Raw genomic sequence first — 22172 nt, forward strand, 5'->3', positions numbered from 1 at the left:
CCTGGACCCGTCAACACCGACATTGGACTGTTGATGACTGTAAACATGCTTCAAATTGTATCTGGCGGATGGATGTGTACGGGTGTGGAGACAACCTCATGAGTCCGTGGACCCTGTACGTCACCAGGGGTCTGTTCAAGTTGTTGGAGGCTCTATAATGGTGTGGGGCGCGTGCAGTTAGAGTGATATGGGACCCCTGATACGTATAAAGATAACTCTGACAGGTGACGTGTACGTAAGCATCCTGTCTGATCACCTATTTTCACTCATGTCCATTGTGAATTCCGACGGACTTGGGCAATTCCGAGAGGACAATGTGATGCCCCACACGTCCAGAATTGCTACAGAGTGGCTCCAAAAATACTCTTCTGAGTTTAAACACTTCCGTCGGTCACCAGACTCCCCAGACACCAAACATTATTGAGCATCTCTGGGATGCCCTGCAACATGCTGCTCAGAAGAGATCTGCGCTCCCTCGTACTCTTACGGATTTATGGACAGCCCTGCAAGACTCATGGTGTCAATTCCCTCCAGCACCACTTCTGATATTAGTCGAGTCCATGCCACATCATACTGTGGCACTTCTAGGTGGTCGCGGGATCTACACGATAGTAGGCCAGTGCACCAGTTTCTTCGGCTTTTCAGTGTACATGAATTCAGAAGTCAGACTAGGCCTGTGGAACACATCCCAACATTCAGTGGCGTCGTTATTTCGGTACTATTGAAGAGCTGTGTCGGACGACCCCCATTGGAAAAACGCATTTGCTCAGTTGCCATGGTTAAAGTGACAGTCGGGATGTGCAGGAAATTCTGGTTCGAATCCAGTCCATGAAAAGTTTTAATTTTTCATATTATCTACTTTGAATGTTAAGAATTTCTGAACGAAGTTCGCAGATGCCATTTCAGAAGACTGCATTTAACTAATCTCATCTCCATTTATTCTAATCATTTAATTGCAGTAAAATAAATTCCCTTGTTGTGTATACTACGGTATGGTAGTTACACTGGAAATTTGAATGCATCACATGAGTGTCTTTGGTCGACCTCAGTCTCTATAGTGATCGCTCATCACGGAGACCATACTTCGAGTACTGGTAAGCGTAAATTATCATTTCCTCCCACGAACTGATTAAGTCATAGTTAAATAGGTTTCTCTGAGAGAGCTACCATGAGTTGTTGCATTCTGAAACCCACATCTCCTCTCTGTTTAAAAATGATTGTACAATGGTCTAATTCTCTACAAAATAACCTTTTTGTTAATTCTTATATCTAACAATGAAATGTTGAAGACTACTCAATAGAATATAACTTAATAATAAATATATACAATTATGTATACAATGGTGAAAAAATAAATGTTATCCATATTTTGCCACTGAAGGTTTTTATTATTCTCAATCTATCTGACCTATTCATATTAGTCATCATTAGCAGTCTATAAAAATAAGTGGCATAAGAAACCACACACACACACACACACACACACACACACACACACACACACACACATATATATATATATATATATATATATATATATATATATATATATATAATTTTTATACTGCACTGATGATGTCTAATACAATTGTATAAAACATTTTCTGTTAAGAACAATAGCAGACATTAACTTTCTAAATACTGATACATTATTTATTCTTATGTACTTGATAGACACAACTGAAACAGCAACTGGAGAAGAATGACTGCAAATATCACTAATAAAATATATATTTCAAAAAAATTTCAATTTGTTGGGAAGACTTTGAAAAAATATTAAAATTCTTGCGGATTGCCGGCGTCCACTTAAATGAAAATCTCGTTGCCGCTGAAACAGACTAATGCAGTTGCCCTGATAGGACGGACGCACGAGTTCTAGGACAACACACACACACATACACACACACACACACACACACACACACAAACACAAACACGCACACACAAACAGAGAGAGAGAGAGAGAGAGAGAGAGAAAAGAAGTTTCATATCAGCGCACACTCCGCTGCAAAGTGAAAATCTCATTCTGGGAACATCCCCCAGGCTGTGGCTAAGCCATGCCTCCGTTGTAGCCTTTCTTCTAGGAGCGCTTGTTCTGCAAGGTTCGCAGAAGAGCTTCTGTGAAGTTTGGAAGGTAGGAGACGAGGTACTGGCGGAATTAAAGCTGTGAGGACGGGTAGTGTGCCATGCTTGGGTAGCTCAGTTGGTAGAGCACTTGCCCGCGAAAGGCAAAGGTCTCGAGTTCGAGTCTCGGTCCGGCACACAGTTCTAATCTCCCAGGAAGTTTCACTTTTTATATGGTCCATCTCTCCTCTCATACTGGTCCATCTCACATGATGTAACACCACAATCGATTGTGAGCAAGCGGTATAGTGCAACTTTACTTAAGAAGTCTTTACTCGTTACTAGTTAAGTTCTTTCGACCATTGGAGGGAGGTGGTACTTGATGATGTATAAATAAATTGTTTAACGTAATAGTGTGCTTAAATAACGAAATTCTATTAACTATGTTTGTTTATGTATGAGGAACTGCAATGTAAAAACTGGTTCACACATAGGGACTTTGTATTATAGTATAATGTAAGAGACATAGTGATTCCCCTCTGCTACGGAAATGGTGTGGCGCGAGCTAAAAGGTGGAAGTGGCGGTCAGGCTGAGCGGGAAGCGAGAGAACACAGAAGGCAGTCAGTAGCCATCAGCCAAGTCAACAGCGGGATGGAATGACCTCGGGTGCAATTGGGGCTGTAAAATGGTGCTCTCGCATTGGAAATGGCTCTAAAAATGATGTTCACGTCGCCAAAAAGAACTAAATAGAGCATATTATTGCCAAAGGAGAGACAACGTAGTCGCTACGTGCTCCCCACCACTACTACGCCACCACTTCATCAGGTTCAAGAGGTAGAACTGTATAACAGTATGAACCAGAGTTTTTGTGTGATTTAATTTGCAACAATAATTCAAATACTGCTGAACTATGTGTTCGAACCATGAATTTATTCATTTCATGGTACCAAACATGGTCCTCTCCTCAAAATTACTAAACACCGAGTATCCTGTGAAAACTGATAATAATTTGTGGTATTTGCTTATGCCTAATTTCAGAGTGCAAAAATATATAAATGTGGATTGTCAGATTGATGGTTTCACTGAAATCAAGGGAGACTCTTACTGATGAATTTGTAAAAAATCTACACTGTGTTTTGATTTGCTTCTATCTTACAAATATCGGTGTTTTAATGTTCAGTGGTGTAAAAGTTGTCAGTAAAAATCACTTGCTTCCCAAGTGGTGTTATAAAGCATTTGGTTTCGATGCTACTTGATGTTGAACTTTTACTTGAAGTCATTTCTGAAGTTGTAGAGAGTATAGTCAGTGCAAATAATTTTAAAACTTTGCAAGATAAATCATCTTAAGTGGGGCAGTAATTCAGCTTTTTTCATAATGCAAAATATTTCTGGAAAGTGTGTATAGTTTGCTTATATAAAGAAGGCAGGGTTTGTGGGACCCCATTTCATTCTTTTATATCAGGAAGAAACGAAAATGAATGGTTGTTTTCTAGCTAAAGAAGCCAGAAGTGATTATTTTAAAAGAGTATATATAAAAGGTATGTGTACAGTGTTACTGCATTTGTGGTGTGTATATGTGTGTTAGTCAAACTTTAATTCTTACCATATGCCACTTAGTCTTGTGTAGGCCCTAGGGAACAATTCATGTGCGAAATGAGTGAAATGTAGAAGTGAAAGTTGTGTTTAACAGGGATAAAGTCTTTTTTCCATTTCTGTGAGTGCTTAACTATGCTCTTGATAACTACGGCTACTCACTGTGTAGTTCGTCTGCTTATTGTAGGTGTTTATTGCACTTGATTAAGAAAGGCTTTATGAAAGTTACTTTTGCAAGAGTAAAAATGGATTCATTTAAAATAATTTTTCCACGTTATTATGCCTAATTAGGCTGGCGACCGTTTTATATTTCATTTGCAGGAACTCTGTTACTGTATTTTTTACAGAATTTTAGTCTTTCAGTTGTCTACCAACTGCAACTATGACGAACTTCGTGTGTTCCCTGTCTTGTTAGGTAACACACTTTTAAAAATCCTCCCAGAGGGTAACACATACTGTGCGTTTAAGTCATATTTAATCAAATTGCAGCGGTAGTGTTATACTTGGCTTCCTTGTGACAAGTTTGTAAGTTCCGTTATTTGGAAACAGTGTAGCACAAGCACGCGAACACCAGTAATAGTGTAATAATGAGCAAATGAAGCGCTGTACTTCATTCTTTCGTCACTTCGTGAAAATATTTACAGAATACGGTTGGTGCCATTGTGCAACACAACGGATCTCTGGCGGCGACAGGGAGGAACTACCGCATAGACCAGATGGGGCAAGTCTTTCACGCTTCACGTACACGAGTTTCTTAAGCCACGACAAACAGCAAAAGGGACGTTATTCCCTCAGCAATGCTATACCAGTTTTTATGCCACGTGTTTGCTGATCATTTCTGTCGGCACTGTTATTAAAATAGCAATGATCGCTTTTTCTATTTTCTATAATAACGGAATACTTCAAGCCAGTGCAAATTTTAAGAATAAAAATTACTCCTTTCTTCAAAAAGTTTACAAAAACGAAAAATTTGAGCACTATAGCTAAATGACATTTCGGTTTTTTTAAATCGGTTATTAAGGAAAAAACCACCTGTTACAACCGAGACCAAACAAATACCGTTAAACACCCATTATTCAGAACTAAAGTACTGGTGTCGGTTTTAACTAGTCGGTTTTTCTTATCCCTATAGTATCATTAAAATCAACATCGATGATTATATTTTAACTGTAATTTAAAATCAACCGCAAGTTTCAAATATCGTAAAGACCGTTCCTCGAAGTGGGTTTTTTTAAATTCATTTAATAACATCAGTTTTTTATATATTTTGAAGCTTCTGCTATTTGTGTAAAACCTTTGACTGAAAAATGTTTTTATCCGCTTGGGGCAAATCAAATAGCAATCAAGGGTAAAGGGGTTTCTATGAGAAATCTGATCTGTTTGGTGTTCCACGTTTCCTATATTGCAGGCTTATTCATATTTGGGGAAGCATCTGCAAAGGTAATTGGGGTAACGAAACTGAACAAACCATAATTACACTGTTACTGTGTAATGAGCCCTCAGATGCCACCGGTCTCTTAACGCCACCGTCAGACATCAAAAACGTTTGTCAGATTCGCTGTTGCCTTTCTACACGTTTTTAAAACAAGCACGAAGGCGTACAAAGGACGTTTGTCAAACTTAAACTCACTTTTAAAGTGACTCTCGCTTTGTGTAGCTACCGCGGCAGCACGACGTATTTTGTCACAAGTGGGAACGGCTAGATGCTAACAGCAAAGACAAAACATACTTCCCAATGATTTTAGCGCTGTGTATAGAGGGAAAATATCAAGACGGTGGTGCAGGGAAAAATATACCCATGAAAATCTGCTAACGGTAATGTCATGCATAGAACCTAAAGAATACAATAATTAAACTTTTAATAAATTGTTAGTGTTACTTCGCCCTTGCACTGGAAAAGACACAGTTATGTAAAAATCCACTGCGGTTTCTCAAGAATTGCCTATAACTATGAGCTATCTCAGATTTATCACATATATCAGGTTTGGAAGACACAAAATTTGTGTCCTGTATCGCACCTGGAACACAGCAAAGAATCTCATCAAATGTGGAAAATTACTGGATATAATTCTGACGGTGATTGGTTTATTGTGTATTCTGTAATGAATCTTGCCTCCCCAGAACTTCCGTATTTCAATTGAAATGTTCGATTCCATATAAATTTTAGCCTGACTTGACTTAATTTTTATACTTAAATCATATATTCGACACCTGAAGATAATTTTTCATATTTTTCTGATACTATAATTTTATTAGTAATAACGATCCATTTAGGAACATTGATCTTTAACAATTAAAATTAGTAATCACAATTATTAACATAAATGAATCAAAAAACACTTTACAGGGATACTGTTATGCTTTCGTTTTCACGTCAACAGAATTTCTGTTTTAAATTTTAATTTTTCTAATTTGAATATCGTTAGTTCAATCGACAGTTAAACAAAGAAAGAAGCTGATCGATTTTATTCGCAACCTACATTACAAATTATTAGGCGGAAAAACTTATTACAAATAATTATAACGAGAAAAGATTATGTAAATTATACTTGAAAAGTTATTCCAATTAACACAGAGATTATAATATTCATTTGAACTACATCCCATTCTGGAGGGATCTGAAAGATATGTACGTAACACTTACAGAAACTTGAGGCGCCAGACGCGGTCTAATAGTTTTAGTTGTTGTGGAAATTGCTTAATACAACTATCAAGTTCTTTGAGTTGTGTTGAAATATTTCACAATGTATTTACTGAACAAGTGATGTAGAAACTGTCAAGAATTTATGAATAAACAGGGACCGACATTCTAGACAACGAGCCAGCCGTAACAAAATAAGTAACATTTATCTGATAATATAATGTTTCTGCCCTTACAAAATTATACAAACATTGAAAATGCTAAAATAGTTACCTGAGCTTAGGGTTTTAACTTCATTACATCTATGAACATTTTGGTAGTAAGGGATATGTAAGATTATAATTCGTAACGTACGTTGTACTTGTAGGGATGAGTGTGCTGTACTCACTACATATTGACTGTTCCGAATCTATCTGTTATTGCAGTGTTCATCTCTATTTAGGTTCCATGGCTTCACCTTGAAACATTAGTCTACTCTACTAGATTGATAATCTGTTACCGCCGCGAAACCTTAGGGCAGAAGAGTGGGGCGAAGAAGCTATCTATAGCACACCACTGTCGCCAGATGTCATTGACTGACACACAGACAGCTTCACAGTGTAGCAATGCTGAGTGCTGGCGATACAATCGTCTTTCTAGTTGACATCCACTAAAAAAGTATCAGTTCACGATTCTGAAACATCGATTTTTCGCACATTATGCATAAATATCAAAATAAGATGACCTTAGACCCGAAGGGAATCCTGGTTTCAAGGAATGCAGTTCATATCTTCGCCGAAACCAATATTCATAATATATGCGAAATGTGGGACAATATCATCACGTAAAGTTCAAATAACTGCCTCAGATCCATCCACATTTGCATGTGTGCTCTGTAGAGCGAAGCAGCTAAATCACAATGAATACGTAAAGAGGTTGAAGGTAACAGCAAGCGCGCTATGTAGTGACGTTGAAGAAGTGTTCTCCACAAAGTTAACTTCCTGGCACTTCCAGACGTGACTTGTCATTTGTTTTGGACGTAAGGATTTAATAACAGAACGTAACTGAGGCAACGTTCAACATTTATGATAACGTAGAAGTAAAGAAACTTACCAAGAATGAGATGTTCTACAGCTGATTTGTCTTGCTTGGCGTTCAGAATAACAATGACTATCTTTTGTTTCCATAGATGTACCACTTAGCGTCACCGGGGGTAAAAAAAAAGAAGGGAGCTGGCATTACAGACTTAACGCTAAACGCTGTTTTGAAGCTATATTTGACCGGACGTGCGCCGCCATTTTAAGTAGCCTAAAACATTAGCAGACTACTGCTTTCGATTGCTTCTTGTTCATTGTTTCTGAAGTGATCAAGCAATATCTATTTTAAAAGCTAAAAATTATAGAGATTACGTGAATAACATAGCCTTAGGAAGGCAATTCGAACTTTTTCTATTCTTGAATGCGTGTTTGCTCTAGTAATACGACATGTTTTGTCTCGTTAATGCAACTTGTGTTTTGTTGTTTTTGTTTTCTTTTTTTTTTTCTTTTTGGCCATCAGTCTTCTGACTGGTTTCATGCGGACCGCCAAAAATTCCTCTCCAGTGCCAACCTTATCGTCTCAGATTAACACTTGCAACCTACGTCCCCAATTATTTGTGGTTGTATTCCAGTCTTTGTCTTCCTCTACAGTTTTTGCCCTCTACAGCTCCCTGTAGTTCCATGAAAGTCATTCCCTCATGTCTTAAAGAGACGTCCTATCATCCTGTACCTTCTCCCTGTCAGTGTTTCCCACATATTCCTTTTCTCTCCGATTCTGCACCGAACCTCCTCATTCCTTACCTTGATATGTTTCGAAAACTAAGAGGAGAAGAAAGTGATGCGAAAATATGCTTTCGTAATCCATTAAATTCCACTTTTACTCCATTTGTGTCTATAGCAAATGATGCAGGAACTCTAAAACCACTTGTTCGTTACATTTTCATCTTTTAACTCGTATCCACAATATTTTTAATGTTCACGTTTGTAATAACATTACCACCGAGTGATTTGTTAGTCCATAAATGTTTGCAGTGGGGAAAGAAGCAATGCATGCTATCGTATTTTATTACACTACTGGCCATTTAAAACTGCTACACCACGAAGATGACGTGCTACAGACGCGAAATTTAACCGACAGGAAGAAGATGCTGTGATATGCGAATGATTAGTTTTTCAGAGTATTCACAAAAGGTTGGCGCCGGGGGCGACACCTACAACGTGCTGACATAAGGAAAGTTTCCAACCGATTTCTCATACACAAACAGCAGTTGACCGGCGTTGCCTGGTGAAACGTTATTGTGATGCCTCGTGTAAGGAGGAGAAATGCGTACCATCACGTTTCCGACTTTGATAATGGTCTTATTGTAGCCTATCGCGATTGCGGTATACCGTGTCGCGACATTGCTGCTAGCAAAACGTCATTTTTACGAATGAATCCATGATCTGCTTACAGCATCACGATGATCGCATCCGTTTACACGTCTCGGTTACCTCTTGTTCGCATTGATGGCACTATGAACAGTGGACATTACATTTCAGATGTCTTACGACCCGTGGCGCTACCCTTCATTCGATCCCTGCGAAACCCTACATTTTAGCAGGATAATGCACGACCGCATGTTGCAGGTCCTGTACGGGCCTTTCAGGATACAGAAAATGTTAGACTGCTGCCACTGCCAGCACTTCTCCAGATCTCTCGCCAATTGAAAACGTCTGGTTAATGGTGGCCGAGCAACTGGCTCGTCACAATACGCCAGTCACTACTCTTGATGAACTGTGATACCGTGTTGAAGCTCCATGGACAACTGTACTTGTGCACGCCATCCAAGCTGTGTTTGACTGAATGCGTATCAAGGCCGTTATTACGGCGAGAGGTGGTTGTTGTGGGTACTGATTTCTCAGGATCTATGCAACTAAACTGCGTGAAAATGTAATCAGATGTCAGTTCTAGTATAATACACTCCTAGAAATTGAAATAAGAACACCGTGAATTCATTGTCCCAGGAAGGGGCAACTTTATTGACACATTCCTGGGGTCAGATACATCACATGATCACACTGACAGAACCACAGGCACATAGACACAGGCAACAGAGCATGCACAATGTCGGCACTAGTACAGTGTATATCCACCTTTCGCAGCAATGCAGGCTCCTATTCTCCCATGGAGACGATCGTAGAGATGCTGGATGTAGTCCTGTGGAACGGCTTGCCATGCCATTTCCACCTGGCGCCTCAGTTGGACGTGCAGACCGCGTGAGACGACGCTTCATCCAGTCCCAAACATGCTCAATGGGGGACAGATCCGGAGATCTTGCTGGCCAGGGTAGCTGACTAGAGCACGTTGGGTGGCACGGGATACATGCGGACGTGCATTGTCCTGTTGGAACAGCAAGTTCCCTTGCCGGTCTAGGAATGGTAGAACGATGGGTTCGATGACGGTTTGGATGTACCGTGCACTATTCAGTGTCCCCTCGACGATCACCAGAGGTGTACGGCCAGTGTAGGAGATCGTTCCCCACACCATGATGCCGGGTGTTGGCCCCGTGTACCTCGGTCGTATGCAGTCCTGATTGTGGCGCTCACCTGCACGGCGCCAAACACGCATACGACCATCATTGGCACCAAGGCAGAAGCGACTCTCATCGCTGAAGACGACACGTCTCCATTCGTCCCTCCATTCACGCCTGTCGCGACACCACTGGAGGCGGGCTGCACGATGTTGGGGCGTGAGCGGAAGACGGCCTAACGGTGTGCGGGACCGTAGTCCAGCTTCATGGAGACGGTTGCGAATGGTCCTCGCCGATACCCCAGGAGCAACAGTGTCCCTAATTTGCTGGGAAGTGGCGGTGCGGTCCCCTACGGCACTGCGTAGGATCCTACGGTCTTGGCGTGCATCCGTGCGTCGCTGCGGTCCGGTCCCAGGTCGACGGGCACGTGCACCTTCCGCCGACCACTGGCGACAACATCGATGTACTGTGGAGACCTCACGACCCACGTGTTGAGCATTTCGGCGGTACGTCCACCCGGCCTCCCGCATGCCCACTATACGCCCTCGCTCAAAGTTTGTCAGCTGCACATACGGTTCACGTCCACGCTGTCGCGGCATGCTACCAGTGTTAAAGACTGCGATGGTGCTCCGTATGCCACGGCAAACTGGCTGACACTGACGGCGGCGGTGCACAAATGCTGCGCAGCTAGCGCCATTCGACGGCCAACACCGCGGTTCCTGGTGTGTCCGCTGTGCCGTGCGTGTGATCATTGCTTGTACAGCCGTCTCGCAGTGTCCGGAGCTAGTATGGTGGGTCTGACACACCGGTGTCAATGTGTTCTTTTTTCCATTTCCAGGAGTGTATATTTGTCCAACGGATACCCGTTTATCATCTGCATTTCTTCTTGGTGTAATTATTTTAATGGCCAGTAGTGTAGATTGCAGTGCCTTAGTTTTACTGCAGTTTACACATCTTTTCACTTAGATACCTCAGCTATGATGCGTCATTCGGTGTATGCCCAATAGTAACAACATACAGGGTTAAAAAACGACATAAATTTTTGAAACATATTCCAGCATTATGGAATGCTTTAAATGGGATCAAGGAATTGATCTCAAAGTCCTAAGACCCCTTAAAATGGACATTTTTCTTTAACACGTATGTGAGTAACATTTTAGTAATGATTGCCTAACCTGTGTAGGATGTAGGACTACCTCTCCAACGGTAGCCTATTTGTTTCTTTTCCCGGAATATTTCTCGCGAGCGTAGGTCGCGCAGGATAAGGTGGTCGATGCACAGTGAACAGTTTTCGTCCACGAGGTTGAGAAGCATTTGCCATCTTTCATGGATTTCACGGATACTCTGCAAATCATATTTATGTGCCTGGCGGAGGGTTCATCGAACCACCTTCACAATTCTATATTATTCCAATCTCGTATAGCGCGCAGAAAGAACGAACACCTATATCTTTCCGTTCGAGCTGTGATTTCCCTTATTTTATCTTGGTGATCGTTTCTCCCCATGTAGGTCGGTGTCAACAGAATATTCGGAGGAGAAAGCTGGTAACTGAAATTTATAGAAAAGATTCCGTCGCAACGAAAAACGCCTTTCTTTTAATAATGTCCAGCCCAAATCCTGTGTAATTTATGACACTCTCTCCCATATTTCGCGATAATACAAAACGTACTGCCTTCTTTGAACTTTTCCGATGTACTCCGTCATGTGTGGAGACGGAGTTGTTCCATCAAAAATGCCAGCTTGCTTTGTTTACAATAATACTAATCGATCCGATCCTAATCTAAAGTTTAAAGGAATCATACTTCATTGATGAGTAGAGCCGTTCAAGCAGTATTTCATTTTGTATACTTGAATTGTGGTTGCACTCTTTACTTTTGTAGTGGTGTTATTTCTGCCATTTGACTTTAGATTTGCCTTAATTTATTCAATGTCCGTGCTTTCTCTTCTTTGCTGAGTTTTTCATTGCCTGTATTTCCAAACCGGGGAAAAAGTTGATAGCAGCCCCCCCCCCCCCCCCCCCCCGCCTGCCCGCCAGCGTTTCAAAAGGATGTCAAACATTAAAAAAATCGATTTTTCAAAAATATGTTCATTTTGAAGAGTTTGATATATAAAACATATATGTTCGAGGGAATGTAAGACATTTTATTTGGTCTTAAGTGTGTCAAAGTGAAGTGCCACGCCTCTTCGCACAGCAATCTTCAATCGCACGTCACTGTATTTCGCTCCGTGAAATTTAAACGTGTATTTCTTATAATGTAAGCCATCTCCACCCCCAGTCGGGGTACTACAACTTCGCACGGCTTGTTTTCCTTTCTGCGAAAGAATCTATTGCCTCATTGAAGTTCGTCAAACGCTTTGCAACACGAAAAATCAAAACGTCGTTGTCTAATATTAAAAGAGCTGTGAACATGAACAGTACCCGACTGGTGCCGTTTCTCGATTTGATTACGCCTGTTTTGTCACTGTTTGCCAGATATAACGATAAAGCTCTTTCTAATACTGCAGCAGTTGTTGACACACGCCAGAAAAGCAACACTGTTTAAGCATCAGTGCCATTTTTATGTGTGTCATTTAAATAAGTAACACGACAGAACATAATTCACGAAGTACCATATCAAATGCCTATTACGAGTGCTACAAGCAAAAAGTTCTATGGAAGGAAATAGTTTCAGAATCCATTCATACGCTCAAATTTCTCAATCATTAGATCGAAAAGTATTTCTATATAAATTTCGAATCGTCATATTCTTCCACATAATTTGCGCGATGTCCCAGTTTCTTCTCCTCCCTCGTTCTAACAAACAATCTTGTCATCACTAATTATGTAACTATACCTGCCACTGTCAAATCTTATTCTCTGGTTAACTTCCCTAACCCTGCCAGAATCACCAGTTAATTTATCCTGTGTTTATTCTCCGGTTAGGCGTTATTATGTGTTCGTACAATGCGTTTTCCGCGCTATTCCGAGAAAAGAACTTTGCGGCTGCCAACCGGAGTCGGTACAACTGGCTTTTAGCAGTAAGGGTTCCGTCAAAAATTTTCTGTCAAAATTTCATTTTCTTGGATATACCGAGAAGATGATATGTGATCTTTCTTACCTGTTCAAGTTGGTCTTTTATTTTCACTATGGTAATCTGAATCCATATGTTTCGCTAATAATTATAACAACGATGATCATTCATACAACCGATCTACCACATAAATAAACAACGATTGGCATTCACCAATTTGGGTTTATTCGGCTCAGCCTGTACAGCCCCGTCCCCTTTTGTCTGCTGGAAAGTTCTTTTTATTTTTGGGTGTGACGGCAGAGACACCACGCATTCAAAAATCATATGATTCGTTCATAAACAAACTTAGAATGGGTTCGAAAATGCCCAAAACGAACTGAGAATCATTCGAAAATCGTATGAATAATCGTTAGACCAACGTGCGCAGGGTGTTAGGCGCTTTGGGAAACAAGATTTTTTCTTCAAAAATATAAATTTTGCCTTAAAACTGCCATCTGGGGCAAATACCTCTGTTTGCCTCCTCCCCCCCCCCCCCCCCCCCCCCCCCCCCCCGCATATGCGGGCCTACTTCCAAGCCAGCCGCAAAGGCTCCGACATCCGAGCCACACTGTAACACTGTATCAACGGTTTCGCCCCCACCGCGCTGATTGTTGGTGCAACATCTCATACCCTAAATTCCTCCCGCCGATAATTATGCATTGCTCATATTTCCTCCCCCTTTATACAAGATTCTGCCTAGAACAGCCGGAGATTGCGGTCGTGTGTGTATGATGGTGTGAATGTGTAATGTTTGATTTGCTTTCTTTCTGAAGAAAGATTTGCCTGAAAACTTATGTGGACACTATTTTCGTGTATGATGGTGTGAATGTGTAATGTTTGATTTGCTTTCTTTCTGAAGAAAGATTTGCCTGAAAACTTATGTGAGTAGCAATCTATCCTTTTCACAGTATATTTATTTTCTCGTGAAATTTGTTGTAAATAGTCCGCTATTTTCAACTGGAACAATGATGTACGTAATTGCAATACCAAAAGAAAAAATTATATTCATTACGGCACATTAAGATGATCTTTAGCACAAACAGGTGTTCACACTGCTGCAGTCGGAAGCTTTGAACGCTTACCCATTGATATAAAATACCTGACACACAGCAAACTAAAATTTGAAAATAAACTGAATGCGTTTCTCATAGAATGAAGGCTTTCACGGCAGGTGTTGTGATCACTTAAGAATTCCGGGCTGAGATGCCGTGGTCCATACATAAAACTCTCCCCTGACGTTTCGCCTTCATGGAGAACTTTGAACAACGGGCGCTGCAAAACAGCTAGAAAAAGACCAGCCAATAGGTACCCTTATGTGGACGATACATTTGTTATATGGACCCATGGGGAAGAGGAACTGGATGCCTTCCTGTTACATCTGAATAGTATTAGTCCGAGAATTCAATTCACAATGGAAAAGGAAATCGATGGTCACCTGAACTTCTTAGATGTGACTGTAATCAAACGAGACGACGGATCATTGGGACATAAGGTTTTCAGAAAAGACCCACACACTGATCGTTATCTGCAGAAAGATTCTAACCACCACCCAAGACATAAAAGAAGGGTGATTAAAACATTAATAGACAGGGCGCACAAAATATGTGAACTCAGATGATGAGACTGAACACCTTAGAGCGGCCTTCAAACAATGGGTATTCCAACAGAGAGACTGACCGTGCACTTCTCCCTAGACTGATAACCAGGAGGGACGAGGATCGATACCAACCCAAGGGGAAAGTGTTCTTACCATTTATCAGTAAGGTCACTGATCGTATTGGAAAAATTTTAAGCAAGTACGATGAGAACTGTTTTCAGACCCACCACGAAAATAAAAGAATGTTTAAGATCCATAAAAGATAAACGACATCTTCTAGCTACACCAGGTGCAACAAAAAGAAGAGTCAACACCCGTTTTGGGTGAACATAAAAGGAACTGCCGCCTCGGACATATTGATAAATCGGCTGAAGAGGAACATGTGTTTTAGGAAGGTGATCATGAAATAAAGTTTAGTGAGACGACCGTCATAGCAAAGACGTCGCATATTATGCGCGAATGTACAGAGAGGCTATTGAGATTGCCAAACACTGCAATAATTTTAATAAAATAGATGAAGGCATTAAGCTGGATAAGATATGGATGTCAACATTGCAGCAACAGCGTGACAATCGATTAATTTCAATTGAGAAAGTTGGCAATATCAGAGATCATAGCACAGCCGACATCACGTGATTGACTGCATCACCCTCTGGATGGCTCATATATACAGGAAACGTTAGCGACAGCCCCGGACATGTGCACAAGCCCCGCCCATTTACCCCCTTCACACGTACCCCCCCCCCCCCCCCCCCCACACCAACCAAGAGCGCATCAATATGATCTTTGGTAGTCCTCGTCGCTGTCGTATTTTTGTTCATCGTTTTTTGTTTTACCGCGGTTGTTCATACTAGCAGTGCTGTGCTGTTAGTACTTCTTAGCAAGTTGTGTAATACTGTCAAAATGAAACATAGATATGCACTCTCAATAAAGTTATCATACACAAGGTACCTAATCTTGACTGTTGTGGCCAACTGCTGTCAAAACAGATATCTAACAGACATTAAAGTACGATAAGATGTGTTGGAATGACACTGACGAAATTATGTATATATATTTAACAATAGGCAGCTCTATAGCTCTCAAACACTGAAGAAGAACTCAAAGTAATCTCGCGTCTGCTATAAGCAAGCACTCATAAGAGCTCACATGTAAATATTCACCCATTACACAGGCAAATATTAATGAAGAATGTCACTGTATAAATATCTGACTGCTTGCATCACGCATTTCTACATTATCCCACTCTTACATTCTTTAATCTTAATGAGGTAATCAGAAACAAACCAAGACATCGACTTTGCCTTGTTTATGCACAACATTGACTTTACACAATAGAGATAATTGACAGCATCCTTGACGATACTACCAATCAATATTTCCTAACAGAATTTCTTACACTACGCGAGGTGACGGAAATTTGCGCTCACTGCAATGAACAAATATCAGATTTTTTGATATAGTGCAGATGAAAGCTCATGAAATAAAAAAGACAGTGTGGATACCATTTTTATTTTTCATTCTTATTGATGATTTTTTAACTCGCATATTCAATGGCTGTATTTCTAATTCTTTTCACAATGGTACCGGAAAAACTGTATTTCTTACTAGCTACTGATTTTCTCCCTTGTTATGACTGGCATATCTGACAACTTTGATGTTGGAACATGCGGCAGACCATTCGCGGAGCGTAGGATATGGATTGGTGTGGAGGGGGGTGACGGCGGGACCTGTGCACCGTCCGGGGCTGTCGCTAACGTTACGCCATATACGCGGCGTTCACTCTCGCTCTCGTTGCAGTTCGCCCATTTTCCTCTGAGGATGCCTTCCGCAGTCGAAGGCGAAACGTCAGGGGAGAGTTTTATGTATGGACCACGACATCTCAGCCCGCAAGTGTTAAAGTGATGAATGCGTTTCTCTTTGACCACTCCATTTATTCCGCAGAGGTTTATCTACGAGGATTGCCCAGACAGTAACGCACCGCATGCAGCCGAAAATAATGCTACGAATGTGAAACGTTACGTATGTATTATTTGAAGTCTCCTGAGTGATCCCGACAAGTTTCCATCACTTCCGGCAGATAGCGTAGCTGTAAGACAATTTCAAAATGGCCTCTGTAGGTGATGTATGTTACAAGCAACGTGTCGTCATTGAATTTCTCACTGGAGAGAAAGAAACTTTGGGGAATATTCACAAAAGCTTATGCAAAGTCTGCTGTCGACAGAAGTACAGTTAGTCGCTGGGTACGGAGGGTGAGGTCATCAGAAGACGGTTCGGTGGAGCTCCAAGGTTTGCATCGGTCGGGAAGACCATCCACGGCTGTCACGCCTGACACAAGTGACGTAGCCTCATCGGACTTCCACTTGTTTGGGCCATTAAAGGAAGCCATTCGCGGAAGACATTTTGAGGATGGTGAGGAGGTGATGTACACATTCAAGCACTGGCTCCGCCACAAGGTCAACGATTGGTACCGACAGGGCATACACACCTTTGTTTCGCTCGGAGGAAGGCCATAGAATGGGTTGGAGATTACGTGGAAAAACAGGGTGTGTAGATAAAACACCATTCTTTCGTTGTGTAATTCTCATTATGTTCAATAAATAACTGTTGAAAAAAATGTGGTGCATCACTTTCTGGACAATACTCATATTACTAAAATTCGTAAATGGTGGTGGGTAGAAATTACTAACGTTTGTCTGTCTTTAACTAAAACACGAAAAAAAAGCTAATAAATGATCAGAATGGAGGCATGTTTACAAAAAAATTGATGTCAGTATATAATGAGGCATTCTACATCATTACGATTTGTTGTGAAAATGATAAATAGAACATGATGCTAAGTAACTATCAAACCAGGATGTCACAAAGCATGGTATGGGCTTATATACTTTGAAATCCTCCAAATGAAATTCAAAAGTAAAATCAATCAGATGGTCAAAGGAGACCTACATTCGAATTGTGCTACGTGTGGTTATTCATGAAAAACTGATATAGTTACTACCGATAAATATTCCGGGGAAAGAAGCAAATAGGCTACTGTTGGAAAGGTAGGCCTGCGTCTTTCACAGATTAGGTTATATTACTAAAAAACATTACTTTCGTATACATATCCAGTTTTTGGGGTCTTAAGCGTGTGACACCATTTCCTTAATCACATTTACAGCATTCCGCAGTGCTAGAAGATGTTTCAAAAATCATATATTTTTTATCCGGTATATTGCTGCTATTGGCCGAACACTGAATCACTCATTATAGGTCAGATTTTAGAGTGAGAAGACATGCAAACTACAGTGAGATTAATGCAGTGACAATCTAATAAAATAAGAATACTCTGCATGGAGATATACCTCTACGCAGTTATGTTTCTTTGAAATTTCAGAAATTGTTTGCTTTGTTGACATGTGCAAGATACGATAGCACGACTTGCTTCTTTCCTCACTGCACACTTTTATGGGCTAACAAATCACACGTAGGTAAATTCCTTGCAAATGCAAACATTAAAAATAGTATGCAAACGAGTTGAAAGCTAAACCTGTAACGAACAAGGAGGAGTACCAGTAAGCAAACAACCATTGGTTTCGGAGTTCTAGTTTCATTTGCTATTGACACAAATAGCGTAGAAGTGGAATTAAATGTATTACGAAACAATTTTTTTCGCATCACTTCCTTCTCTTCTTGGATTTTCGAAATATATCAACAAAAAACTAGTTACATTAACGAAACCAAATGTGTTGTATTGCTAGAGCAGACACGAATTCAAGATAGAAGAACTTTCGAAACTGCGTTCCTGACACCATGTTATTTATGTAAGCACTGTTGCGTGCACACGACAGAAAAAATAAGCAAGAAGCATTCGTAAACAGTAGTCTGCTAATGTTATGGGGTGCTTAAAATGGCCGCGGGTCCCGCCCACGCTGGCTTCAGAACAACATACAGCGTAATTCTATAGTGGCATCTCCCTTCTTTCTTTACCTGCTTGGTCGCGACACACGCGCTAATTTTCGTTGCATTCTACGACAGCAGCGTGGAAAGCGAACAGTAAGTCATGATATTCAATACGATATGATGATACTAAAGTGTATGTTTGTATTCGTTTGTAGAATGGTTTTGACATGCGAAAGAGTACGTTGCACAAAAAAGTTACAGCAGTAACAAAAAAGAGGATGATTCTCGCTATATTTTGCTGGTCATTAGGCAATGAGTGGCAACGATTAATATAATATATATAAATTTATTTTTAGTGCAATGTAAGCTATTTCTTATAACAAAGTTTGAAAAAAGAACTTCTTTCTTTAATTGGAGGAACGCCGTACGACACAGAATAATAAGTCGAAAACGGTATTCTTGGCAAAGGGTGTCCTATTGATTTGCAAAGTAGAAAAAACTGTCGAATGATGTGTCGATCGTTGTTACACTTGAAAGTGCGTTTAAATGGTGTTGGAAATTCTTAGCACAAACTTCTAGAACTTGTAAGGGGATGAAAAATAATATTTTGAATTGGATCTCATGTCTGAAAACATACAATTTCCGTGCTACAACCATTCGATAGCATGTCGGTAACGCGACCATATTTACAAGTAATTGATTAGGCGTGACCCAGTACATCACTTGTTTAAGAGTTCCACTAACCAGTAGCCAAAGAAATTGGTCATGTACTTGTTGACGAGTTCTCTTCAACGTGATGGAGTACGACCTCTTCCAGTTCGGATGTGTGTCATCTCGTTGGAGTTCCACAGTCACACCTGCTGACGGTGGAGGTACCCTTTCTCGAAGCCATTGGGTAATCATGGCGAAAAAAGTATGCGATGGAGTCGGACGTCATCGAGAATGATCTTGATAAAGGTGACGAGCAGCTCGTCCATTACTGTAAGCTTCGCCAATCAGGGGAATCATGTCGGTGTATTCTTCAAACGTGTATACAAGGATGTCGGAGAGGTAGCGTACATGTTAAATGACATCAGCCGATCCGATGTAATAACCCCCCCTCCTTATCATGAGTACCATTTTGCATACGTACTTAGCAAGAATGTTTTCAAATGGCTGTAGCACGGAAACGTTAAGTTCCCGGACTTCGGTTCCTATTCAGAGTATTATATACTCACTCCCCTCTACAAATTCCTAGAAGCTTGCTTGGGACGGGAATTTTCGAACAATCTGTAAATGCATATTGTGTGTAAGGTTCCGCGTTTATGTTCTCTTTCTTGGCTGGGTAAGGTGCAATTAACTTATGTTATTTCATTCGTGATTTTTTGCTGTTTTACATTTTATTTCATCATTATTCAGGGCTTTTTATACTCCACAAAAATATACTATTTCGTAAAGAAAACACGTTCGTTACGGGGCACACGAATTTTAAAATACAGCTGGTTTTCTCACTGTTAAAGGCGCAACTGTCTTTCCAACTGTCAATCGGGAAAAAGTTAGAGCAGTTAGTGTCGCAACTACAGCTATATGTTATAAGGTCTGTAATAGAGTTTCATGTATTTTCTTTTTGCTCTATGACATGATAGCTCTCATCTTATGCATACTGCACTCTGTTTTTTTTAAAAAAAATTTCAATTACAAAAATTACTCAGTGAAGTTAAGGTTTCTTTGAAAGACAGCATGGTCATGTACCACGAAACGAATACTCTATTCAAATTTAAAACTATTGCAATCGATAAAATCTTGCCAATACTGTATTTAATGATCTGTGTGTTACATTATTACTCTACCACACATCAATACTCAGCTAATGAAATCAAATGAAGAAGACATACAATTAAAAACCAGTTACTAGTTAAATAGACTTTGAAACGGAAGCTATTAACAACCTCCAAAAATTTCAGTTTTCAATACAGCGAAACTATTAAGATATTAAACAAACTCGCTTTATTTGAAAATATCGCATGTTGTATGATAAAAGACCTCCTTCTGCTGTAAATATGATGTATGACCGACGAAGTATGGTATAACTGTGTTATGTAACTAGTTTTAAAAATATACAGATCTTTATTCGCAGTAAAAATGCAACTGAAGAATTAACAATACGCTCGAAATGGCTTTAGTATATCATAGAGGACTTAAAAATGTAATGTTCCTAATACTCATAAACCAAAATCTGATGTGTCGTAATAGCAAAAACAGGAGAAAATGCTGGAATTGCTTGTGGCAGTCTTTAGTAAGTGTCCCTTCATGTGAATCCAAAATTAGTCATCAGAATGAAACAACATCAGAAAACATCGTGTATTTCTAGATACACTATACCACAGGTGCTACACTCTCTCACGTACTTTCGATATCATCAAACTTTAAAGTAGTATATAATTAGATTTCTCATTACAATTTACTTTTGCATCTACATATATACTCCGCTAGCCACCAAGCAGTGTCTAGCGGAGGGCACAATTCGCCCCAAAGTCATATTCCCCCCCCCCCCCCCCCCCTTCATATTCCACGCCCCCTCTGTTCGACTCGCGGATCACGCGAGGGGAAAACGACAGTCTGAACGCCTCAGTACGAGCTCTTATTTCCCTTGTCTTTGAATGGTGATCATTGCGCGATTTGAAAGTTGGTGGTAATAACATATGCTCTACATCCTCGGTGAAGATCGGATTTCGGAATTTAGTAAGCAGCCCCTTCTGTTTAGCGCGCCGTCTATCTGCAAGTGTGTCCCACTTCAAAATTTCTATGAGATTTGTAACGCTCTCGCGATGGATAAATGTACAAGTCACGAATCTTGCCGCCCTTCTTTGGACCTTCTCAATCTCTTGAATCAGACCCAATACTCCAAGACTGGACGAACTAACGTATTGTAAGCTATTTCCTTGGTTGAAGGCCTGCATCGCTCCAGAATTCTACCAATAAACCGCAATTTAGAGTTCGCCCTACCCGTTACTTGTGTAATCTGATCATTCCATTTGAGATCATTTAATAGTCACACCCAGATACTTGACTGACGTTACTGCTTCGAAGACTGGGCATTTATTTTGTATTCGTACATTAATGGGGATTTTCGCCTTATTTTAAGCAGTAGGTTACACTTGCTAATATTGAGAGATAACTGCCAGTCATTACACCATGCGATTATTTTCTGCAAATCCTCATTGATTTGTTCACAACTTTCTTGTGATACTGCTTTCTTGTAGACTACAGCATCATCGGCAAATAGTCTAAGGCCGCTGTCAGTACCATCAACCAGATCGTTTATGTAAATCGTGAAAAGCACAGGACCTATTACGCTGCCATGGAGCATACCTGAAGTTACGCTTGTTTCTGTTGAAGTCACCCCGTCTCTTATAGGTAGATATTGTACAATGACAGCCTGTATAGAATTTTTTTAAATCTGTTTGCTTGTGCGATGTCTCTTCCTATATTAAACTGTAGACCAGTTGTTCTATAGTGTCCATCACTTTACTTGTTTCGCCATTGGAATGCAATTTAAACAACTGTGAATACTTTTCGTGATGTTATAAATTTCTGTTGTTGTGAGATTACTAACTATAACGTTAATTTCAGGCATTTTGTTTATTAATTTTTATTTATTTTTTGGCTTTTGGGAGATAGACATTCGCCCATATCACAGACATTCGCCCATATCACAGCGGAATGTCAATTATGACAATGTGAATGTAAGGATGACACAACATTCAGTCCCTGAGCGGAGAAAATATCCGACCCGCAGCCCTGTTCTGTATCGGTCGATCGCTCTTCCGATCGGT

The 22172-nt window shown here is 40.4% G+C and overlaps 1 protein-coding gene across 2 annotated transcripts in view; it reads right to left on the bottom strand.

Moving 5' to 3' along the window:
* LOC126291773 (trichohyalin-like) overlaps positions 1–7579 on the bottom strand; it is a 214171-nt gene extending 206592 nt beyond the window's left edge. For both annotated transcript variants that reach the window (XM_049985462.1, XM_049985461.1), the window contains exon 1: positions 7392–7579. The gene's annotated coding sequence lies outside the window, so the exon portion shown is untranslated. The remainder of the gene's footprint in view (positions 1–7391) is intronic.
* Positions 7580–22172: the final 14593 nt, after the last annotated feature.

Source organism: Schistocerca gregaria, chromosome 9 (genome assembly GCF_023897955.1).
Source record: "Schistocerca gregaria isolate iqSchGreg1 chromosome 9, iqSchGreg1.2, whole genome shotgun sequence".
Taxonomy (NCBI): Eukaryota; Metazoa; Arthropoda; class Insecta; order Orthoptera; family Acrididae; genus Schistocerca; species Schistocerca gregaria.